The following is a 24,491-nucleotide window of genomic DNA, read 5'->3' on the forward strand; positions in this document are numbered from 1 at the left end:
TACAAATGTATATTGTTATATGGTAGGGAAAGCGTAGTACTCCAGTTGGTCCACTAGATGGGGTTAGTGTGATGCTCAGCATGTAAATAGTTAAAAGTAGCAGGGGCTAACTGTGGTTAAGCCGGGGAGCATCCGACATTTTAGTCAGTTGAGCTAGGTAGCCCTGACAGGGCACTTAGCCCCGTAATGTTTAAGAAAGAGCCAAGCCATTCATAGCACAGGTCAGGACAACAACAGGCCAGGAAAACAGCAAGATAGAGCTACAGTGGGCTACAGCAGTGTGGTACAGAAGCTGAAGGAAACACCAGGAATGTACAGGGATGAAGGAGACACCATGAAGTGTCAGCTTATTGCATGGACTGATGCCTTCAGTACCGGGGCTAAACGGCTGAGGGAGTGCCCAAATGCTGTTGGTGTGAGCACGGAGGATGCTGCATTACCATTAAAGGTGGTAGGTCCCCGCAATGTACTGGAGGCCATAGAAAGTACCTCAGGAGAAGCTAAGACAGTACAGAAGGGCAAGTCACTCGCTATGTCGCAACTGACTTCAGGTACAAATGATCTGATGTCTGGGGTGAAACAGACAGAGGAGTGTCTAACCGTGGCAGAGGCAAACAGGGAGGATGCTGATAGACCCACTGGGATGGTCCGACCCAGGTACATGCTGAGTAGCCATGAGAGAGGTGCAGGGAAAGATGAAGATATGTGTTGTGCAAGCTGTGATAAAAGCTGTGGAGTACAAGGATGTGCTCTGTAAAGAATCTAGTAAAGTCGTCCAGTTAAAAGTTGCAATGGACTGAGTTGCCTCAGTTTGTGTGAAATCATCTGAAGAGCCCTGCAGCAGAGAGGAGACTCTGAAGGATTGGACCTGGAGCTACAGGTATGCTGACAGAGTGCTGTCATGTCTATGTGAGGGAGGACCAGGCAGGGCGTGTCTGAGCCATTTACCTCAACCTCAACTACCGCTCTGGCAGATCCTTATACTAGCGAGATTAAATGGGTTGTCCAATCTAAAACTATGTCACGCTCGCGCCTTGGCTGAATGGCATGAGCTGGGGGTTTGTGGCCCCACTGGACCACAAACCAGACTACCCTGGAAGGGGCGTGACTACGACAGCTACCTCGGTCTTCACTGGAGCCTCGATTGGTGAGGTCAGGCTTGTGCGGCAGATAGCTGTTGGGTGCCACTCCAGGGTGGTGTCTGGCTGTGGCTGCTGGTCCCACTCGGGGACAAGTCACTTTGACAGAGGCTATAGACAGGCAGGCAGGTAGACACGACAGGCACGACTGAGACACAGGGCAGGCGGGCACGGCTTGGAGACACAGGACAGGCGGGCACGGCTTGGAGACACAGGACAGGTGGGCACGGCTTGGAGACACAGGACAGGCAGACACGGCTTGGAGACACAGGACAGGTGGGCACGGCTTGGAGACACAGGACAGGCGGGCACAGCTTGGAGACACAGGACAGGCGGGCACGGCTTGGAGACACAGGACAGGCGGGCACGGCTTGGAGACACAGGACAGGCGGGCACGGCTTGGAGACACAGGACGGATTGGCGTGGTATGAGAAGGAGCAGGTAGGGACCTGTTCACACAGCAGGTGTAGGCAGGAGGGAGTGGTGTATGCTGGAACAGGATCTGGACCTGTTCACACAGGAGGTGCAGGTATGGATATAGGCAGGAAGGAGTGGAATATGAAGGAACAGGTTTGGACCTGTTCACACAGGGGGTGCAGGCAGGCAGAGCCGCAGGAGTGCGGAGCAGGCAGAGCCGCAGGAGTGCGGAGCAGGCAGAGCCGCAGGAGTGCGGAGCAGGCAGAGCGGCTAGGGTGCAGATGCACAGATAGAGCTGCGAGGGTGCAGATGCACAGATAAAGCTGCGAGGGTGCAGATGCACAGATAAAGCTGCGAGGGTGCAGATGCACAGATAAAGCTGCGAGGGTGCAGATGCACAGACAGGGAGGACACAAGGAAAGACACGGCAGAGAAGGAACCACAAACAAGGAGACTGACAGACAGAGGTAAGACTGAGTTCAGACAGAGACACAGGGACAAAGACACAAGGACCAGGATATTCTGCCTCCTGGCAGGCGGACAGAGAACAGACAAGGCACTGGGAACAAGACTCAAGGGCCAGGATATTCAGCCTCCTGGCAGGCAGACAAGGTACAAGGCAAGACAAGAAGTATTCCTCCAGAGAAGGAGATACACAGAACAGGGCCTGGCTTCCTCAGCAGCAAGATACTAACTGAGTATAGACATTGCACAGGCAAAGGTCAGTGGGAGTGGTGAAACTAAATAGTCAAGGGCTCCAGGTGATTGGTCAGGGACAGATTACACAGGTGCACCCTGACTGCATAAGAACCAGAGAGTTCTGGCGCCGCCCCCCTATACACACATAGCTTGGAAGCATAGAGCAGAGGCACAGAGCAAAGGACTGGCAACAGACAGATTTCACAGCATGGCTTGAAGCAGAAAGTAAGTTGGTGTGCGGGGGAGGGGAGGCCATGCAGTGATGCCAGCAGGGTTGTTACAAACTATAAGTCTGCAATCTCTCTTTCTGACTGCAGTCTTGTAAATCATCACATTGCATGCACTGTATGCTGTGGGGATTCTCCAGTGCCGACACACAGTGCATACCTCCAGCCACATTTTGACTAGACTGTATCTGGCCTCACAAAATACACTTGCATTGAGTGAGGCAAGAAACAGTCTAGACGGCACGTGAGTGCATGTGAGCATATCGCATATGTGAGGTCACATCCCCTCCTGATCCGGCGCAGGGAGCGGAGAATCCTCACAACACATGGTGTGTACAATGTGACGATTCACAAGTATTCAGTCACACAGAGTAACTAAAGACTTGTCTTTTAGACTAAATATCCACATTAATGTTGTCTAAATCTGCTAATTTTTAGACTGATGGACCTTCCATACTCTTCTGGGGGAGAAAAAGTTTAGGCATGTATGATTTCGACATGTTAAATTATTCTATTCTCCTTCTCAAGAGTGCTAAGCAAAAGCATTGTGTATGGGAGACTCTAGAGCAGGGTTCCCCAACCTGTAGCTCGGGAGCCACATGTGGCTCGTGGTCCCATGAATTGTGGCTCGCGGTTGTCTTCCAGCTTGGTGCATTAGCTCCAGGTCTAGCTAACAGGTATGAGGAGCACTTCTCAAAATGATGAATTTTATGAGTAGCCCTGCACAGAAGAGCAGATCTGGATGCACATATACTGGTCTTAGAGGTTTCGATATTTTTTAAGTGTGGTATGCTGGAGACAGGATGATACTACCTGTCAGAGGAGGTGCCTGAAGCTGGATGTGACAGTGTGTTGGGAGTGCTGGATGGGAGAATACTGAATGGGGGAATTGTGGGGACCACTGAATCTGGTTATACGGCTTCTGGGGGATTTCTGTGGAAAAGCTTTGGTTATCATTATACCCATAATGGGGGCTCTGGTTGTCACTACTGTGAGGGGGAGGGAGCTGGATGTGGCTCCCGACCCTCTCTCAGAACTGAAGGTGGCTCTCTAGGTCAGAAATGTTGGAGACCACTGCTCTAGAGTAAAGTTTTTGACTGCATGAGCATTCAGCTGATATCTATCAAAGATGTGTGGTTGCCTTTATTTAGCTGTCAGCCAAACACTTGTTGAACCAGCAGCCATACTTCCAAACTCCTGCATCAACTGAGCATGCTTTTGTTTTAAATGGAGACACCCCTATGGCAGCAGATTATCTCTATTGTGAGACATTAGACATGTTGAAATCGAGTTTGGACAGCCAATACACTTTGAAAAGTTGTGCCATGTTGCTGACTTATATATACTACAGTATGTTTTAGCACTATAAGGAAATATAGACCCTCTTTGCCATAGACCCCCAGACACTCAACATATTTCTGAATGACCATTCTGCACATTTTGTAAAACTTTCTGTTTGTAGGCCTCTAGTTGGCAGTAGACACAGATTACCATCACGATAATGAGCATAGGAAAATATGTTTTTGTATTTTTTACAGATTGCTATAATTAAAAAAGTTTTTATAGGATAATTGTTTTCATACTGTAACTCCCAACCCGCGATTATTCACTAAAATGGAATTTAACATTATTTTCGCATTAATACTGATTAGAGAACTCTTAAATGTGTCACAATCGGGTAAATAAAAGAACCAGAGTTCTAATAGTCAAAAAAGATTATTTCATACTGTAGAGATGATTGGTTAGCGTAACCTCATCTACAGGAAACAGAAAGCAGCTGTCACGTCACCGTCAGACTCAGGGCCTGCTGTCCCGGCCTCGGCCACTAGGAGGCGCCAGACTGTCACATCACCGTCAGACTCAGGACCTGCTGTCCTGGCCTGGCCGGATATATTCTTGGTTCCCCTGTGTGAATTACTGTTTGACTGACTGACTTTTTCCTGGATTTCTGACCCTGCTTCTGCCTAACGATTCTGTACCTCTGTGACTCTCCTGGTTTATGACTCTGACTTCGGCCTGGATTCTGACTCTGCTTCTGCCTAACGATTCTGTACCTCTGCGACTCTCCTGGTTTATGACTCTGATTTCGGCCTGGATTCTGACTCTGCTTCTGCCTAACGATTCTGTACCTCTGCGACTCTCCTGGTTTATGACTCTGATTTCGGACAGGATTCTGACTCTGCTTCTGCCTAACGATTCTGTACCTCTGCGACTCTCCTGGTTTATGATTCTGACTTCGGCCTGGATTCTGACTCTGCTTCTGCCTAACGATTCTGTACCTCTGCGACTCTCCTGGTTTATGACTCTGGCTTCGGCCTGGTATCTGACTCTGCTACTGTCTACTGTTTTTATACCATTTCTGCCTGACTGGTTTAGTCTCGGATATCATTGGCTCTGTGTCCTGTATTGGAACACCTTTCTGGCGACTGTCCTGCTCTGGTCATTGCTCCTATTCAGACAGCGCCTCCTGGGCTCTGCTATAAATCCAGATCCCTGTATAGGGGTAAAGGGTATCAGTGTTTCTTGGGGTGTTGTCTGGCTGCAGCCCAGACCGCAGGCAGACGTCACAGCAGCAAGGAGGGGGTTCTGTGACAATAGCATCATATACAGGGCTATGGAGAAGTGTACTTGCCACCCGATGCACTCCTAGACTATTGTTATGCAATGGCCCAGAACCACAGGCACATTTTACCCTGAGAACAAAATAATAAAGCTTTGGACTTCATGTCCAGTCTTTTTCTACCTGGCATCATCTTTTGGGGGAGAGTAAGGAGACCCTAATGCACTTAAGATAGTTAACTTCTCCCATCAAAATTCACTGATCCACCCAACTTTAAGTAGTATATGGGGGTCTCTCAAAGGGACTGTCCAGCCTTAGGTTACAAGTCTGCAGTCATTCAACAGTATATGAGCACAGACTTGTGAATCTTTACATTGCACACACTGCTCACTGTGTGGATTCTCCAGTGCCGGGAGTCATGCGACCGCAAGTATGTGATTTGCATACTCCCACCCACATTCCCTCTAGACATAATCAACAGCGAGTCTGTGCACATCTATTCAGCATGTGACCGCATGTATGCAAATCACATACTTGCAGTAATGTGCTCACCGCTCCCAAAGCTGGCATTGAAAAATCCTAACAGCGAGCAGTGAGTACAATGTAAGGATCCACAAGTCTGCAGTCACATAAGACTGGACAACCCCTTTAATGTTCTTAATATAATTTATCAAAGGCTTAGGCTGCATTCACATATATTAGTTGTATTATGCTTGAGTCAGACATAAATGAGGCAAAATTTGATGAGAATCCATAGACAGACAAAGGAAGCCAGATACACAGAATATATCTTTTCCTTTTCCTCTGAATATTGCAAATGGGGGTTGGGGAGAAAGAGATAAAGATATTGAAAAGAACACGGCTAAAAGAATTATGGTGTTCAATTCTGTAGAAAATTAGCTAAAGAATAGAATAAATGGTCGAACTATGATAACAAGTATAAATCCTATCTGTCTGTCCCTTTATGAATTGCACAAGAACATGCTTCATATTTAGGGCAAGGCTGTATTCAGAACATAATTCATGAATAAGATGGTGATGAGGCGAGATGTTACTGAACTCTTTGCCATCCTTTTTTTTATTCCTTGCTCTTCTTTTTTATCTTTTTGTTTTTAGGTTCAGCATTTCAAATCCATCATCTTAACAAGGTAAGCATTAAATGAATATTCAATGTCACTGCGTCAGCAAAGAACTTTTACATGATCCAGACTTATGCTCAGCTGCTAACAAGCACTAAGCTAAGTTTCATTTTACCCTTTATTATTTGGGTCTTCTGAAGTGTATGAAAATGCTTGTTCTTTTCCTTGTGTCCCTTGAATGAAAATCTAGATAAAGAAATGAAAAGTAGTGGCCGGATACTCAGATCTCTGAGGAAAGAAAGACAGGTTTTGTCTTGGGTTTTCCACTCTGATTAATCCTTTTATAAAAGTAAGAGTAGCTGTCTTCTGAAGCTGGATCACATGACACATGGCTTTGTCTACCACCTGCAATAAAGACAGTCCTTCCAGTTGAAGGAAACAACAGTTTGCATTGAACACACATATACCTTTACTGATTACAGTTATTTTAGACGGGTGATCTTCAGCTAATTTCTTTCCGATAACATGCCGGAGATTTACGTCTAAGCAGCATGGTAGAAGGAACTTGGAATAAATTGTTCTAAGTCATTGTTTGCAGGCCAATGTTCATAGAGTCAAGGTAGATTATTTGAGTAGCATAATAGCAGATAATTAGGAATTGAATATTAATTTGACGTCTTTAGTGGAGACTTTAAAATCCAAATTTATGTTCAGGTAACTTTACAAGGGTGACTGCAGATCTGCAAAATTATTTGTCCTTCATCTCATGTTTAAGGATGCCAGCCCATTATCTAGTGTTAATTACTCACCCAACAAAGAGCATGTTGAGTAAGATTCATACATAATTTTATTAAACGGGTATTTTTATCTCTTACATTTATACCATATCAACAGGATATGCCATAAATGTATGATACCTGATGGTTCCATTTTAGGGTTCCTGCACACTTGCTAATCTATTTTCAGAGCTCCCTTAGAAATACATAGAGAGCCATGCATGTACTTCCCTAATACACAAGTGGTCAAAATTGTTGGTACCCCTTGTTTAATGACAGAAAAACCCACAATGGTCACAGAAATAACTTGAATCTGACAAAAGTAATAATAAATCAAAAATCTATGAAAATGAACAAATGAAAGTCAGACATTGCTTTTCAACCATACCTCCACAGAATTTAAAAAAAAAATAAAACTCATGAAATAGACCTGGACAGAAATGATGGTACCCGTAGCTTAATATTTTGTTGCACAACCTTTTGAGGCAATCACTGCAATCAAGCTATTTCTGTAACTGTCAATGAGACTTCTGCACCTCTCGACAGGTATTTTGGCTCACTCCTCAAGAGCAAACTGATCCAGTTGTCTCGTGTTTGAAGGTTGCCTTTTCCAGATGGCATGTTTCAGCTCTTTCCAAAGATGCTCAATAGCATTTAGGTCAGAGCTCATAGAAGGCTACTTCAGAATAATCCAATGTTTTCCTCTTAGCCATTTTTGGGTGTCTTTAGCTGTGTGTTTTGGGTCATTATCCTGTTGCAAGACCCATAACCTGCGACTGATTTTTGATTTATTTATTTTGTCAGATTCAAGTTATTTCTGCCACTATTGTGGGTTTTTCTCTCACGTGTTTATCGATAGTGCAAGATGGGATCCTGATACTGGTGCGACCCTCATCTATCACATATTTATGGCATAGTCTGTGGTTATGCAATACATATGTGAGATGGGAATACCTTATAATGTACTTATCACTTGCATCACCACGGTGAAAGAGGTTGGAAGCCATATTCTTCATACTTTTTGGTCTGCCAATATTCTTGCTTCTGTGACGTAATTTTCTTTTAAAAAAAATTGTTAATGCCATCTGAGTGCTCTTGCAAGAAGATTCTAATTTCTGTAACTGCATGACTATTTCAGTCCAGAACTTTGCAATATATGTGACTGTCTCAAAGGAGCATCATGTCTAATTTGCTCATCTCTATATCTTTGAGATGAGTAGATTGATCTGTGGGAGATAGTTTGAGTTGAATTTCCTGAAATTTGGAGTTCCGCATAAATTCAAACACTGAGATTTGACTAGTGATTTGCGGGAAAAAACTGTACCATTTTCCACAATATTGAAGCATGAGTGAGTGGGCAAATATTGCTTTGAGCTGTCACGTTGGCTTCCCCACAATTCCCTGCGCCTGTGACATACGTTATACATTAGTGAACCATATCATGATATAGCTATGGCATCTCCTTCTCCTTTCCCTATATCTCTACCTCCCTCTCATGATCTCTTTTATCCTCTCTCTTCCCTTTACTCACCTGACATTAATATTAGCCTTTGTAAAACAAATTTTGGGGGAAATTTGGCAAAGCCGGCTTTCAAAAGATTTGCTTATGTCTACTAACAGTCAATTTATAATATGCATCAGACATACCGTAAACCTACAATATATCTTATGTACTGAGAGTAAAGCACCATGGAAGAACCATGTCTATAGAGCCAGTAGGACAGTACAGACACTTTATATCTACCGTTTGTAATGGTTCAAATTTCATTGGGAGCTGCATGTATAGAGCCACAAAAAAATAGTATTCGATGGAAAATACTATAATTTATTATCTACCACATGTAATCCAAGAAAGCCATGCTATGGGAGATGTAAAGATCTAGAGTCTTGGCCCTTTGGATCCTAATTAGAACCGCCATAGAGATATAAACAATGTGGACTCATAATACAGCCATGTGCATGAGTGCTAAGACCAAAGTCATGCATGATAACAAATTACGATCCAACATAACGGCTGCTTGCATTGGTCATTCATAACCTAAAGCCCCCGTAACACACAGCGAGATTGCTAGTGAGGTTGCTGCTGAGTCACAAGTTTTGTGACACTACAGCGATCTGAACAGCGATCTCGCTGTGTGTGACACGTATCAGCGACCGACCCCACGCCGGGTATCGCTGATCATGCTCTAATGTCCAGGACATTTTTTAGATCGTTGGACTCCCGCTGGCCAGCAAGCATGGCAGCGGGAGACCATTTATCAGCACGCTCCCAGCGCTGTTAGCAGATGCTGGGAGCTGGAATCCAAGGTAAAGAGCGGGTAACTAAGCGAGCGAGTCGCTTAGTTACCCACTGTGTATCTTGGATACCAGCGTGCTCGCGCTGGGAGCTGGTATCCAAGGTAAACAGCGGGTATCTAAGCACCTTGTGCGCTTAGTTACCCGCTGTTTACCTTTGATACCACCTCCCAGCATGAGCATGCTGGTATCCAAGGTACACAGCTGGTAACTAAGTGACGAGCGCGCTTGTTACCCACGTCGTCGCTGGTCCTGATCGCTGGAGAGATCTGCCTGTTTGACAGCTCACCAGCGATCATGTAGTGACACACCAGCGATCCTGACCAGGTCATATCGTTGTCGGGATCGCTGGTGCGTCGCTTAGTATGACGGGGGCTTAAGTCTACATGTCAGTTCATTGTATGATTAGTAATCTAGGATCTTCCTAGTCTTTTATAAACCATCATCGATCAGACACCTGATCTTGTTATCTCCCAGTGTCTGTTCTACTATTACATTCTGAAAACTGCTCATGGCCACAAGGAAGGATAAAGATATTTGAACATGCGTTGTCTTATCATACATACAAAGCAAGGATTGAAAGGTGAAGAATGGTATCATCATAAATATTAGGTGCATGACCCCATAATAGCCCCACAGTTTATTCAGAAGCTAGTCTGTCAGAAACACTGTATTGCACTGCACTCTTGTTATCGCACTGAACCACATAGCGGTACATCTGTGTGGATTAATGCTTTTCAATGACTAAAGCAGCTTTAGATTAACAAGTCTCTTTGGCAACATCTATATTTTTTTATTTAGTGAAAATAATAAGTGTGCGCCAAAAGCCAAAACAACAGCAAAAAAAGAATAACCAGGAAACATAAATCAGCAAAAATCAATGAGTGCAGCTCTGTAGAACGTTGTGTGCGCCGTTATAGAGGACTCTAATAACCAAGCTAGCTAATTAAGTCAGTAAAGGACACATAATCTTTGTCACATAGGTATCTGCACTGCGTTGCCATATAACTGTGTTTTTAGAGATTTTCGTTGCCATAGTTTAATTCCTTGAAGAAATAGATAGCATGTGTCGAGGATTATGGATTAGAGAATATGAAAATCCTATTAAATCTTCAAATAAAAAAACGGAGGTTTTCCTCTGAGTTGTCATTTCCAGTAGACCCTTAAAATAAATAATATGACTCTTTGTAGAATTATGGGGATATTTGCTTCTGTATGAATGTAATATTTAAGGCAGCAGCTGCAGCACATCAATATTATTGTCTGCCTACACTCACTCTTTCCATGCTGTTTACAGCGAACGCATAACATAAATGTTCATTATTGGTCCTGAGATTGCAGAAAACATTATGATATCATTCAGAAATATACAAGGCTTAATGAGTTGCACAAAAACCATCAATATAAAGAGATGCACTTCAATCCTATTTACATGGTAATCACTGTACATACATCGTGCCTATTTATGGCTGAAAGCAAAATGCTCATTTCAAACTAAGTTGGATTTTAATAAATTTATTGGCCTTAGATCTGTATCCATTGTTCATGAAAGAAGATTAACATCCGCTCTATATAACTGTACATAAGTCTATTGTTTATAGTATTTTTCATACTGTGTAGGGCATTATTGTCTTATTATTATGTAAAACACAATTAAGAAGAATATATTTTTGTGGTATTTTCCAAAATAAGCACTTATATTTGTACGATAGAGGTGGTAGCTAGTTATCAGCGAGTATATTCGTTACTATTCGCTATTCGAACGGACAGTACGGTGCTCAAGTTACTCGTAACATCGCGAGTATTTGTGTACTCGCCTCACTATATTCGGATGTCCCTCCCTGCAGTTTTGGCGCCTCCTTTGCAGCCACTAAACATGCAGGGCTTCTTAGCCAATCACAGTAATGCTGCAGACATCTTGGCTGTGGCAATACTGTGATTGATTGGTTGGTTGGTTGTGATTACTGTGATTGGCTAGCCGCCCAACATCATATTGTCTATTGAAGCCATGCAATCGCCATTGTGTGCACATTGTGTATTAGGAAGGGAGAGGATAAAAGTGTTCTTCCAGTGTCCATCTTAAAACAGCTCTTGTTAGAGGCAAAGCAACATTTTTCCAGCACACAGAGTATTAGCATTTTGTGCTGCCCCTTTTTTATTAAACCACTGGTCCATTTTCCCCGCTGTTTTTGGGTTAGTGCCCTACGCAAAGCAGTAGTCCAAACATTTTCTACTGCCTGCTACCAAGCATGCACCAGGACATTTTCCCTGCTGTTTTTGTGGTCACAGCCTGCCTTCTGTTGTCCACATTAGTCCACTGAAAAAGATGGTTAGTGCCCTACGCTAAGCAGTAGTCCAAACATTTCATTTCCTACTGCCTGTTACCAAGCATGCACCAGACCATTTTCCCCACTATTTTGCCCGGTGTGCCCTCGCTGCATTACACAAGCACGTGTGAAACAATCTGAACCCTGCTCTCACCAACACTGTAACCGGGAAGGTCCACCTAACACAGACACCTGGACAAGTTATTGTGGACAGGGACGATACATTTCTGTCTCGGCACACTGGGTGAACCTGGTGGAGGCTGGGACAAAGGCACAAACTAGAACATCACACATCCTACTCACATCAATAATAGTGGGCTCAACATCTGTCAGTGTTTCAGCCTTTTCATATTCCACTTCCTCTCTCCCCTCCTCCTGCTCCTCATAATCTGCTGAAGTACCCTCCCCATCACTGCCAAGCTTGGACCTGTGCAGCAGCACATTGGCAAAGTGGCAACATGTTCTGCTGAAGCTGATCTGTTTAGGACATAAACCACACACTGCAGCAGAGCTGTGACAAGCATTAAAACAACAGACCGATCAGTGGCTCTCCTCCAACACGGCCTGTAAGCATGCTCATCTGCTGAACCTTGTTGTTCAGAAATTTCTAAAAAGTTACCATGTGCACCATATTAGTGCCCATTTCCGCCATTCCCTTACCGCTTTTGCGGGTCTTACAGCGCTGCAAAAATGCTTGAATTTGCCAAGTGACCGACTCATATGCGACCTGCCCACCCGGTGGAACTCAACTCAACCTATCATATGTTGGCGAGGATTAGTGAGCAACAGAGGGCAGTAGCTGAATACCAGCTTCAACATGCCCATCAGACTGAGAGTCAGCCACCACACATAAATGTCGAATGGGTGTGGATTACTGAAACTTGTGAGGGTCTTGATAACTTTGAGCACGGCACCTCGTGAGTGGTGATCAGGCTATGATCAGCGTAACCATCCCGCTGCTATGTCTCTTGAAACAATCACTGCATAATCTCAAAGAGGAAGCTTTGAGTGCCCAGCATGTTGGTATGGTGCCATATTTCACAATGGGTGATACTACCAAGCCCAGCCAATATTCTGATTCAACGTTGGGTGATGAGGAGGAAAAGGAGGAGGATGAGGAGGGAGAGGACTTGTTTTTTTCTGCTACCGAGGAGGCTCCTAATGCTACAGAGGGGACACCCAACCCAAGTTTCATGTCAGTAAAGCCTGGATGGGCTGGAGAGGAGGAAGTGGAGGAGGAGGAGGTGAGTTAGCAGGAGGAGAGGATGGGTACTGTTCCTACTATTGGAGACACAGAACATTTGCCTTTTTGCAGCTTGGCTCACATGGCACAGGTCATATGTAAGTGTCTGTAGCAAGACCCTCGTGTGATACACATTTTATCCAACAACTAATACTGGTTGGTCACCTTTCTCGACCCACGGTACAAGGAGAAATGTCCTTCTCTCCTTTTGGAGTCACCAAAGAGTTTTATAATGGAATCATTCACGAGGGCCGTTGTAGATAAGTTGCTGAAAACAGCACCCTCAGACAGTGCTGGTGGCAGAGGTAGTGGCTGTTTTCAACAACAAGGGTTAAAGGGGAGAGACACGAACACCAGGTCCAACAGACGTGGGGGGGGGGAAAATGTGCACAAATTGGGCAATTTTCAATAAACCAGCACAACAGCTAGGGCTATCTGTGCCTGTAAAAATGTCAAAGAGGGAGAAGTTGCAGAACATGGTCAATGGGTACTTAAGTGACCATACATGCTTCCTTTCGGACACTTCAGTTCCCTTAAATTATGTGAGGCGTCGGATTCCTGCAGCTGCACAGCAGGAATACAGAGCCATACATCCAGCGGTCTCCCATTCCTTTCCGACAACTCAGGGACCTGCACAGCAATCTCGGCGATCCAGGCGCCCTGCTCAGACCAGCCCTCTGGGTCTGGATGTTGTGGCCACCTCTGGACCAGCAATGGTAGTGCAACCTGCTTTGCAGGAAACCACTCCAGAGGCTAAGGCCTCTTTCACACATCCGGTTTGTGCCATCAGGCACAATCCGGCATGTGTGTAAAAAAACGCATCCGGTTTTTTTTACCGCCGGATGCGTTTTTTTGTCATTGAGAAGCACATGCGCCGGATCGCGCCGCATGTGCTTCCGTTTGTTCCGGTTTTTACCGGATCCGGCTGAATTCCTCTGTCCGGCGGCCGGACAGGACGGGTGCTGCAGCGTTTTTTTGTCCGGCGAAAAAAGCCGGACATGGCCGGATGCGGCCCACACGGCTCTGCGGGACAATGTTACGCTATGGCACATTCCGGCCGCCGGATCAGGCTTCTACCTGATCCGGCCACCGCATGCACGGTTTTACCCTGTGCGCATGCCCGGATATCTCTCTCTCTCTTTCATACCCCGTTCTCTCTCTCTCTCTTTCATACCCCATTCTCTCTCTCTCTTTCATACCCCGTTCTCTCTCTCTCTCTTTCATACCCCGTTCTCTCTCTTTCATACCCCGTTCTCTCTCTCTCTCTTTCATACCCCGTTCTCTCTCTCTCTCTTTCATACCCCGTTCTCTCTCTCTCTCTTTCATACCCCGTTCTCTCTTTTTCATACCCTGTTCACTGGCTCGTGGATCCTTTTCTTCCCCGGCGACTCCGCAACATAGCTGTGTCAGGCGCCGTAAGATGCGCCGCATATACTTCCCGTCCCTCCATTCACGGCTGGATCCGGCACTCCATCTTTTTGCCGCACGGAGCCGGAATGCCACCGACGGACGTGTGAAAGTAGCCTAAGTCCTCTCGCCGCGCTACTGGGCATGCCCATGAGACGATCTCCCAGTGGAGATCGGGGGTCACGTGCTCAGGTCCTTGTCCTGATCTGAATGGCCCATCTCAGAGGTCTGGAAGGTCCCAGAAGCACATGGCTATAAAAGGCCCGCATGGCCGCTCGCCCAAGCGCTAGTATAGACTATGCTTGCTATGTGTGAATGGTGACGGATGTATGATTCTGGTGACTCACTCATTTGAAACCCCTTCCCTCTGATATTATGCATGTGGATAGGGAACTAGAGAGATAGTCAGTGCCAGTCAGTGGCAAGCTATAGGCTACAGTGCATACCACGCCTCTGCACTAGCGTCCGATGGTGTCACGCCTCACGGCACTATCGTATAGCGGCAGTAGTTACCGCTGCGCTGCAGCGGACACCGATCTCTGTCTTGGACCGTGTCCTGTGACCATATACCGTGTGTGCATGCCAGCTGAGACCTGTGAAGTTAACAGGCTCGGGGTTTATGCTTTAGGGCCTCTGTGAGTTCAACAGAGTCCGTTCTGCGCACCCCGGGTGACGTTTAACCCGAGCGCAGTATACCGCCATATAGCGAGTCCGCCGTTACTCTGCAGCGGTTGTCACACCTACTGCACGGTGGACCCCGGGTGGCAAACGCACTTCCTATTATTTATATTTAGTGCGTTCCGCCATCCCTAACATTATACTAGCGTCAGGGTCTGGCTAGTAATGGCAGACCTGCAGCAGCTGCAGCGTTACATTCGGCAGCTGGAGAGCAAGTTGGCGGCTATCGAGAGCTCCACCTCAGCTGTGAATGCTACAGTAGCCACTGCTCAGGCAGTCGCAGAGGCTGTCTCACGCGTACCCACACTCACGCCCATGCCAACAATATCTCGCCTCCCGCTCCCCGACAAGTTTTCGGGTGACAGCGTCACCTGTAGGAGATTCGTGAGTCAGTGCTCTATCAAGCTTGAGTTAATGGCTGCACGGTTCCCTACAGAGCGGGCTAAGGTGGGGTTTATTGTTTCTCTTTTATCTGGCAGGGCATTAGAGTGGGCTATGCCATTGTGGGAGCGTGATGATCCTGTGGTTCAGGGGGCTGCTCAATTCCTCGCGGCTCTGAAGCAGGTATTTTTGGGACCACGGATCACGCATGACACCTCTCTCCAATTATTGGCCCTAACAAAGGGGTCTCTCTCGGTCAGCCATTATGCCATCCGATTACGGACATTGGCTTCCGAACTAGAGTGGCCTGATAAAGCACTCATCCCTGTGTTTTGGAGAGGGTTAGCAGAGCATGTCAAAGATGCTCTAGCAACCAGAGAGGTCCCCACAAGTCTGGAGGAAGTGATTGCCATGTCCACCCGCATTGATCTCCAGTTTACGGAGCGCGGGCTGGAACGTGCGCAATCCAGACGAAGGGTTAACTTGGCTCCCACCTTCTCCGAGCCGCCAACGTCTTCCGCTCAGGAGCTTACATCCTCTGAACCTATGAAGGTGTCTCGCGCTGGCTCCAAGCCATGTCCGGTGCGAAGCTCCGCATGTTGTTACCAGTGCCGGCAGTTTGGTCACTCGGCTAGCACGTGTCCTCTGCGGTTGGAAAAACGATCATGTCCAGTGGTTGTAGGTGGTGGTCAGACAAATATGAAACTCTTTTCTCCCAAACCAGTATTCCGAGGGACATTAGATAGTGGGGCCTCCGCCCGGGAGGTAGAAGTTACCATGGATTCCGGGGCTGAGGGGAACTTTATGTCCTCAACCTTCGCCCAGAAACAGGCTACTCCACTGGTGTTACTGCCCCAACCTCTGACCATCAGGGTGGTTAATGGTGCACCTTTACCATCTCAGGTGACCCACCAGACAGCCCTACTTGGGCTCTCAATCTCACCCTCTCATCGTGAGATCCTGTCCTTGTTCATTTTGCCAGATGGCATCGACCAGGTGCTCTCCACCTCAGTGGTGGTCTATCTGGATAACATCCTCATCTTCTCGCCAGATTTGACCTCCCACCGGAGAGACGTCTGCAGGGTCTTCGACTGTCTGCGGGCGAACTCTCTTTTCGCCAAGCTGGAGAAGTGCTAGTTTGAGCAGGAGTCGCTGGGCTACATCATCTCGGCCCAGGGGTTGGCTATGGATCCGGCCAAACTGCAAGCGGTAATGGACTGGCAGGAACCACACTCACTCAAAGCGGTGCAGCGCTTCCTAGGGTTCGTCAACTATTACCACCAGTTCATACCTCACTTCTCCACACTGGTAGCTCCTTTGGTTGCTCTGACAAAGAAAGGAGCTAATCCTAACGCTTGGTCTGAACAGGTCTCCAAGGCCTTCTCGTCTCTAAAATCCCATTTTGCTGGCGCTCCCATCTTACACCGTCCCGATGTGGATAAACCGTTTATCCTTGAGGTGGATGCGTCTTCTGTCGGTGCAGGAGCAGTCCTTTTCCAGAAGGATGCTCAAGGTCGGAAGCATCCCTGCTTCTTCTTCTCTGAGACCTTCTCACCGGCGGAGAATTACTCCATCGGGGACAGGGACCTGTTAGCAATGAAGTTGGCCTTTTCCAAGTAGAGACACCTCCTGGAGGGAGCCCGGTTTCCCTTTCAGGTGTAAGCGGACCATAAAAATCTGGTCTATTTACAAACGGCCCAGCGCTTGAACTCTCTGTCACATTGTAGAAGGATCAACTTTATTCTCATTTGCACAAGGAAAGACTAGAAGCAATGGGATGAAATTGAATGGGAGGAGACACAGATTAGATATTAGAAAAAACTTTTTGACAGTTAGAGTGATCAATGAGTGGAACAAGCTGCCACGAGAAGTGGTGAGTTCTCCTTCAATGGATGTCTTAAAACAGAGGCTGGACAGACATCTGACTGGGATGATTTAGCGAATCCTGCTTTGAGCAGGGGGTTGGACCAGATGGCCCAGGAGGTCCCTTCCAACTCTACGATTCTATGATTCTATGATTCTCGTCAAGCTAGGTGGACGCTCTTCTTCTCCTGCTTCCGCTTCACCTTGCACTATCTCTCTGGAGAGAAGAACATCCGTGCGAATGCTCTCTCGTGCTCGGTGGTCTCAGCGGAGGAAGGGGAGGCTGAGCCACAGTTAATTCTCCCTCCGGAGAGCTTTACGACCGTGGCTCCAGTTGCTCTCGAGTCTGTGCCACCGGGCAAGACCTTTGTGCCTCCTCAGCTACGGCCGGAGGTTCTTGCCTGGGCGCACGCGTCTAGGGTGGGTGGTCACTTTGGCAATAAGCGGACCACAGAACTCCTGGCAAGGTCGCATTGGTGGCCGCACATGGCTCGAGACAGAGGCCGGCTGGGTTATTGTACCCTTTGCTGGTGTCGGGTAGACCTTGAGAGATGGTTGACATGGATTTTGCGGTTGGCCTGCCCAAGTCTGGTGGCAGTACGGTCATCTGGGTGGTCACCGACCATTTTTCTAAAATGGTGCACCTGGTGCCACTCGCACGGTTGCCTTCCGCTCGTGGTCTTGCCACACTGTTCATAAAACATGTATTCCGTCTGCATGGCATGCCGGACAAAATTGTCAGTGATCGAGATCCCCAGTTTGCGTCCCGGTTTTGGAGGGAGCTCTGCAGCCTACTCATCATTGAGCTAAACCTGTCCTCCACTTACCATCCCGAGATGAACGGCTTGGTTGAGAGAGCCAACCAAACCTTGGTCACGTACCTGCGGCATTTCGTCTCTGTCAGGCAGGATGACTGGGCATCCTTGCTACCATGGGCTGAATTTGCCGTGAATAATGCAGTGGCTGATTCCACTGGTCAGACGCTGTTCCTTCTAAATTACGGCCAGCATCCGTGCGTCCCTGTCCCGTTGCCAGTGTCCTCCGCTGACTCCAGGGTGGCAGACTGGGCAGTGGAGGCTCGCGACATTTGGGATCGCACTCAGGATGCTATTCGTGCCTCTGAAGAAAGAATGAGGGCATCCACCGACACATATCAGCGACCCGCTCCAACCTTTTCCCCCGACGACTTGGTGTGGCTCTCTGCTCGAAACATCAAGCTGCGGGCCGAGTCCTCCAAGTTCACGTCGCGATACATTGGACCTTTTGGTTCTCGAGCGAATCAGCTCGGTGGTCTACCGCCTGGCTCTTCCTCCACATTTAGCCATTTCTGACGTTTTCCATGTGTCCCTTCTCAAACCTGTTCACATGGCCCGGTTCTCCGAGTCATCTGCCGGGTCATCAGACTTGTCTTCGGACGAGTTTGAGGTTAACGCCATTGTGGGACGCAGGATTGTGCGTGGCAAAAAGTTTTATTTGGTGGACTGGAAGGGTCATGGTCCAGAGGCCCAGACCTGGGAGCCAGTGAAGAACATCCACGCTCCATTCCTGATCATGGCCTTTGAGCGTAGCAAGGCTCAGAGGGGGGGCCACGTTAGGCGTCAGATTCCTGCAGCTGCACAGCAGGAATCCAGAGCCATACATCCAGCGGACTCCCATTCCTTTCCGACCGCTCAGGGACCTGCACAGCAATCTCGGCGATCCAGGCGCCCTGCTCAGACCAGCTCTCTGGGTCTGGATGTTGCTGCCTCCTCTGGACCAGCAGCGGTAGCGCAACCTGCTTTGCAGGAAACCACTCCAGAGGCTAAGTCCTCTCGCTGCACTACTGGGCATGTCCACGAGACGATCTCCCAGTGGAGATCGCGGGTCACATGCTCAGGTCCTTGTCCTGATCTGATTAGCCCATCTCAGAGGTCTGGAAGGTCCCGGAAGCGCATGGCTATAAAAGGCCCACATGGCCGCTCGCCCATGCGCTAGTATAGACTATACTTGCTATGTGTGAATGGTGACGGATGTATGATTCTGGTGACTGATTCATTTGACCACCTTCCCTCTGATATTACGCATGTGGATAGGGAACTAGAGAGATACAGTAGTCAGCACCAGTCAATGGCAAGCTATAGGCCACAGTACATACCGCACCTCTGCACTAGCGTCCGATGGTGTCACGCCTCACGGCACTATCGTATAGCAGCAGTAGTTATCGTTGCGCTGCAGTTAGCAGCACTTACTGGCGTCTGCGGTAGCGACATCACACGCATGGTAGGTCAAGACGGACACCGACCTCTGTCTTGGGCCGTGTCCTGTGACCATATACTGTGTGTGCACGCCAGCTGAGACCTGTGAAGCTAACAGGCTCGGCGTTTATGCTTTAGGGCCTCTGTGAATTCAACAGAGTCCGCTCTGTACACCCCGGGTGACGTTTAACCCGAGCGTAGTACTCAGCAGCGGTTGTCACACCTACTGCACGGTGGACCCCGGGCAGCGAACACACTTCCTATTATTTATATTTAGTGCATTCTACCATCCCTAACAAATTATTGGGTGACCAAGCTGAACATTTAGCCCGACCCCCCGTTATACGGTTTGGAGATGCTGGCCTGCCCGGCTGCTAGTGTGATGTCAGAGCGTGTTTTCAGTTCTGCTGGGTCATTCATCATTGATAGGCGCACACGCCTCTTCACGGAAAATGCAGACAGACTTAAGGGCCTGTCACACTAAGCGATATCGCTAGCAATATCGCTATAACGTCACTGGTTTTTGTGACCTTATAGCGATATTGCTAGCGATATTGCTATGTCTGATACTTACCTCCAACCGCTGGTTATCACTGCTTCCTGCTGGGGCTTCCTGCTGTGGAGACGAGCGACGCGTGGACGCGGGCGGGAGGACGTCAGGATCGCTTAGTCTGACAGATAAGTAGCAACCCCCGACCCCTGCAATGCCGCTGGTGAGATCTGCCTGTGTGGCAACTCACTAGCAACCACTTAGCGATGCACCAGCGATCCTGACCATGTCATATCGCTGGTCGGGATCGCTGGTGCATCATTAAGTGTGACAGTACCTTTACTCTGATTAAATTCAACCATTACTGTATAGCTCCACAGTTTGCAATCCCTCCAGATGACAGCAAGCCAACCTAAATTCACCAAAAATGCTGATTCATGCTACTGCTGTTAACGTCAACCCCTTCCCATAAAAACTCGTTTCCTTCCTTCGTCAACTGTGACTCAGCCCATAGGGCTAATTTTTACAAACCCTATGCACATTGTGCAGTGGACAAACAGGACAGTATTCCTACTCCAGCCTAACTACTATTGTGATTGGAGGCACTTGGGATGGTGGCTTGACTTTCATTGTACGCACTATTCGGAACAGATACGTGATTTATACAAAGTACTCATTATGAATATTACGGTACTCTCTCATCACTAGTGGTAGCATTTGTAACCAATAGAGTTTTGTTTGGGATGTAAGTATTGGATGTTAGTGCTCACCTGGTGAAGAGGATTCACTAATCCACAGGTAAGGCCTCTTTCACACTTCAGTTTTTTGCATCAGTCAAAATCCACCAAAAGGACGGATGCTGGATCCGCTTTAGAACTGATGACAACGGATGCCACCCATCCGTTTTTTTGACGGATCCGCAAAATGAAGAATTTTAAAGAAATCGCAGCCTGGAAAAGAGGAGAGAGAGATAGAGAGAGAGAGAAAGAGAGAGAGAGAGAATTTAAATTTCCTCATTTTCAGGATCCGTCTGAAAACGGATCCTGTGCCATCCGTTCACATCAGTTGAGAACGGATCCGCTTGTCTGACTTTTTGGCGGATTTGAACTGATGCAAAAAACTGAAGTGTGAAAGAGGCCTTAGGGTGAACCTACCAACCAAATGTGAGGGCACAATTGGCATGACTTACAGGATGGCACATAGAGCAGCAAGGTCTAGGACAATGGGTTTAGCAGGATGGCAGGCAGACAAGCAGAGCAGGGCACACCAAAGAGGACACAGAGCCATGGGTGTAGACAAATACAGGAATTGAAGATGGATAATCATCAGTCAAGGAATTGCTTCAGCATTTGGAATGTGAACAAGTTCAGAGAAAAGTTTGCTACACTTACAGGAGATGAAGAGTTAATCAGCACATATATGGATAGCTACTGGCAGCAGAAAGGAAGAGAAGTTTGTTTATAGAACAGATACACTCAGAACCAATAACGTTTGCAGTCCAAAGTATAAAGAGGAGTTTATGGTGCTTCCAGTAAATTAAGGGTTAAATAGCAGGTCTCAGCCAGGAAAGTGATGAAGGTTGTAGAAACCTCTGGCATTTGCAAAGAAGATAGCCAGCTTTGGAAAACCGAATAAGCAACCTCTGAAGCACATGACTGGAGTTTGGCAAGCAACCTGTGAAATAAGTTGTGGACCCCCAAAAAAAATGCAGCCATAGGAGAGGAGAGCAGGTGCATAACATTAGACTAGGCATGCAAAGTTTTCAGTTTGGTTAAACTAGTATATAGTCTATTCCAGATTTACTGGCACCAGCAACATTTTACCTTGCATGTTCTCTTTGCCAGCATGATACCTACAAAAGCATTACCTCCATACTGACACTTTGGCTAAAGCTGCACTTTTGACACCCATAACATCCAAATATGTAGGTTTGAGATGGAGCTAGCAAATATTCCAAATTCCAGTGCTTCATGCCAATGATTATAATATATTTAATATAGTTGTTTGTTTGTTTTAGCCTATTTTCCAAATGTTTTCAGGGATTGCAAGTTAGAAACAGGCCTTTGAGCTATGAGTGGAGAGTTGTTAAAAGCCTGTCTTTGGGTTTGGAGATGTTTGTCTTTCTAATTGATTTGATTAATGATACATGTCAAGTGCTGAGTACAGTGGTCGGCTATTTCTGATAGTCCATTAGACATTGTTACGCTGGTGGGTATAAACCCACTGTGCCACAGACCGGACTTAACCTGGAAGGGCATGACTAAATGACTACCTGATGTTTAATAGAGCCTCTGGTGGTGAGATTAGGCTTAGCCATAGGTAGTCGATAGGTGTCACTAAAGGGCAGTCCCTGGGACTGCGGCAGCTGACAGAAGGGTAAGAGGCACAGGTACGCTGTATGGTGGGCAAAACAGAGACAAAGTCAAATGGTCCAAGGTCAGGGCAGGCATGAGTACACAGGCTGGGTTGAAAACGGAGAGCTGGATACAAGAGGTTCTGTGCACATAGACTAATGAAGCAGAAACCACATTCGGGCAAGGAATGGTCGGTGGAGCTGCCTAAAACAGGCCCTGCTGGCAAGAGAGAGGTCGGGGAACCAAATGTATCAGGACACAGCAGGTTTAAATTCCTGCAGAGACTAGCCATGCACCCCTAAGACCAGATTGATTGCACATGCAGCAACTGTGACACAGAAGAGTGTAGGGTTGAGCAGGTTCGCAGGATGCAGTGACGAGACACTACACGACTGATGGTTTGCAAAATAACTTTTATCTAGCTTTAGCCACTGGGCTTGTCTGAACAAACAAACAATTAAGAACAAAACAAACAGTCCACGCAGGGACTCAACAATCTTATCCAAATTCTAATGCCACTTAGCCTTCCAGGGACTGCTGGTTTCGTGAGCGTGGCCGCGTTGAGGTAGCTGAGGCGGCTGTCCTGAAGTCTCGCTTCTCTGGGAAGGAATGGGGCTCAACAGGCCCTGAAGAAAGTGATGACGGTGGGGCGCAACAGGCCCTGAAGAAAGCAATACCGTTGGGGCGCAACAGGCCCTGAAGAAAGCGATGCCGTTGGGGCGCAACAGGCCCTGAAGAAAGCGAGGCCGTTGGGGCGCAACAGGCCCTGAAGAAAGCGCTGCCGCTGGGGCGCAACAGGCCCTGATGGAAACGCTGCCGCTGGGGCGCAACAGGCCCTGAAGAAAGCGATGCCGTTGGGGCGCAACAGGCCCTGAAGAAAGCGCTGCCGCTGGGGCGCAACAGGCCCTGAAGAAAGCGCTGCCGCTGGGGCGCAACAGGCCCTGAAGAAAGCGATGCCATTGGGGCGCAACAGGCCCTGAAGAAAGCGATGCCGTTGGGGCGCAACAGGCCCTGAAGAAAGCGATGCCGTTGGGGCGCAACAGGCCCTGAAGAAAATGATGGAGGTGGCGCGCGGTGATGACGCAGTTCCCCAGATCACCTGTAGCCGTCCTTTATCAAGGAGTCTCTCCCAAAGCCAGGGTAGCGAGCCTTTTATCTCACCTGTGACGAGGTGGCGTATCTTCAGGCCGGTGACGGCCGGGTCGGCGTGATGGGGGAAGGCTGGGGGGAAGTGCCCAGACCTCTGTGGCCTGGTTACGGGTACTCACGGCCACAACCTGAGGTAAAGTTCCTCTCTCACCAAGGCGGGGGTAGCGGGGATGATTCTCTCAGAACGGGAGCGGGGAGCAGTCTCTGGGAACAGTCTCTCACATCTCTCTTGTCGGTAAATGTCCAGCTTTCTCCTCGCAGGCTCCTCTCGGTGCCCCTGCAAGTCACCCTGCGTCCTGCCTTCACTCTCTCTCTTCCCCAACTGCCACTTCAGCGCATCCCCTGCTCCTTTTACCCTAGCCCCGCCCCCTTTTGCCCTGACAACTTCAGTCGCATGTCTCCCTTTGTAATACTCCTGATGTGATTCCTTCAATAACTCTGATGGCGGTCCCCTTGGTTCCGGCCCAATCACTATATGGGGGTCCTCCTCCCCACATTCCCCCACCCTGTAAGCTCGCCAGTCCTCGGGCGAGGGAGTTAGTCTATTGAGATTGGCCTGTAAAGGTGTCAATATTCGTTGCCATACGAACTGGTCTCGAGTAGGGGTGACCACAGCAAACTTGGTGAAATGATCCACCCTGACGAGGCAGTGTTCGTATCCCTGGAATGCGGGACCAATGTGCAGATAATCCACCATCAGGAGCTCAAAGGGTGCTGAAGTCACAATCGTCTGTGTTGCGGCCCTCTGAGCAGGCGGTTTGGCCAATTCACATAAGCGGCAGGTACGGCAAACTTCGTCCACAACAGCCGACAAGCGTGGGTGATAAACTTTCTGTTGTACCATTGCAAAGTCTTTTTGACTCCAAAGTGGGCCCCTTTTTCGTGAGCCTCTCGAGCCAGTTCGTGTAGTTGAGCTCCGGGCATAACCACCTGCCAAACAGTCGTTGAGGTTGTTTGCGAAGTGATTTTATGGTACAGTAGTCCCTTTCGGATAATCAGTCTCTCCCATTGTCGCAGCATCAGCGACAGGTCTTGGGTCAAAGTTTGTCGTTGAGTATCAGTGGGTAATTGTCCAGCGGCGACCCATGCCCGGAGAAGTCCAACTTCTTCATCTTCTTGTTGCTGTTGTATCCACTTATCCCGAGATTGTTCCAGGATGCCCCTGTGGGCCTC

Source organism: Dendrobates tinctorius, unplaced genomic scaffold, assembly GCF_039654945.1.
Source record: "Dendrobates tinctorius isolate UK_male_01 unplaced genomic scaffold, ASM3965494v1 ptg000022l, whole genome shotgun sequence".
NCBI lineage: Eukaryota > Metazoa > Chordata > Amphibia > Anura > Dendrobatidae > Dendrobates > Dendrobates tinctorius.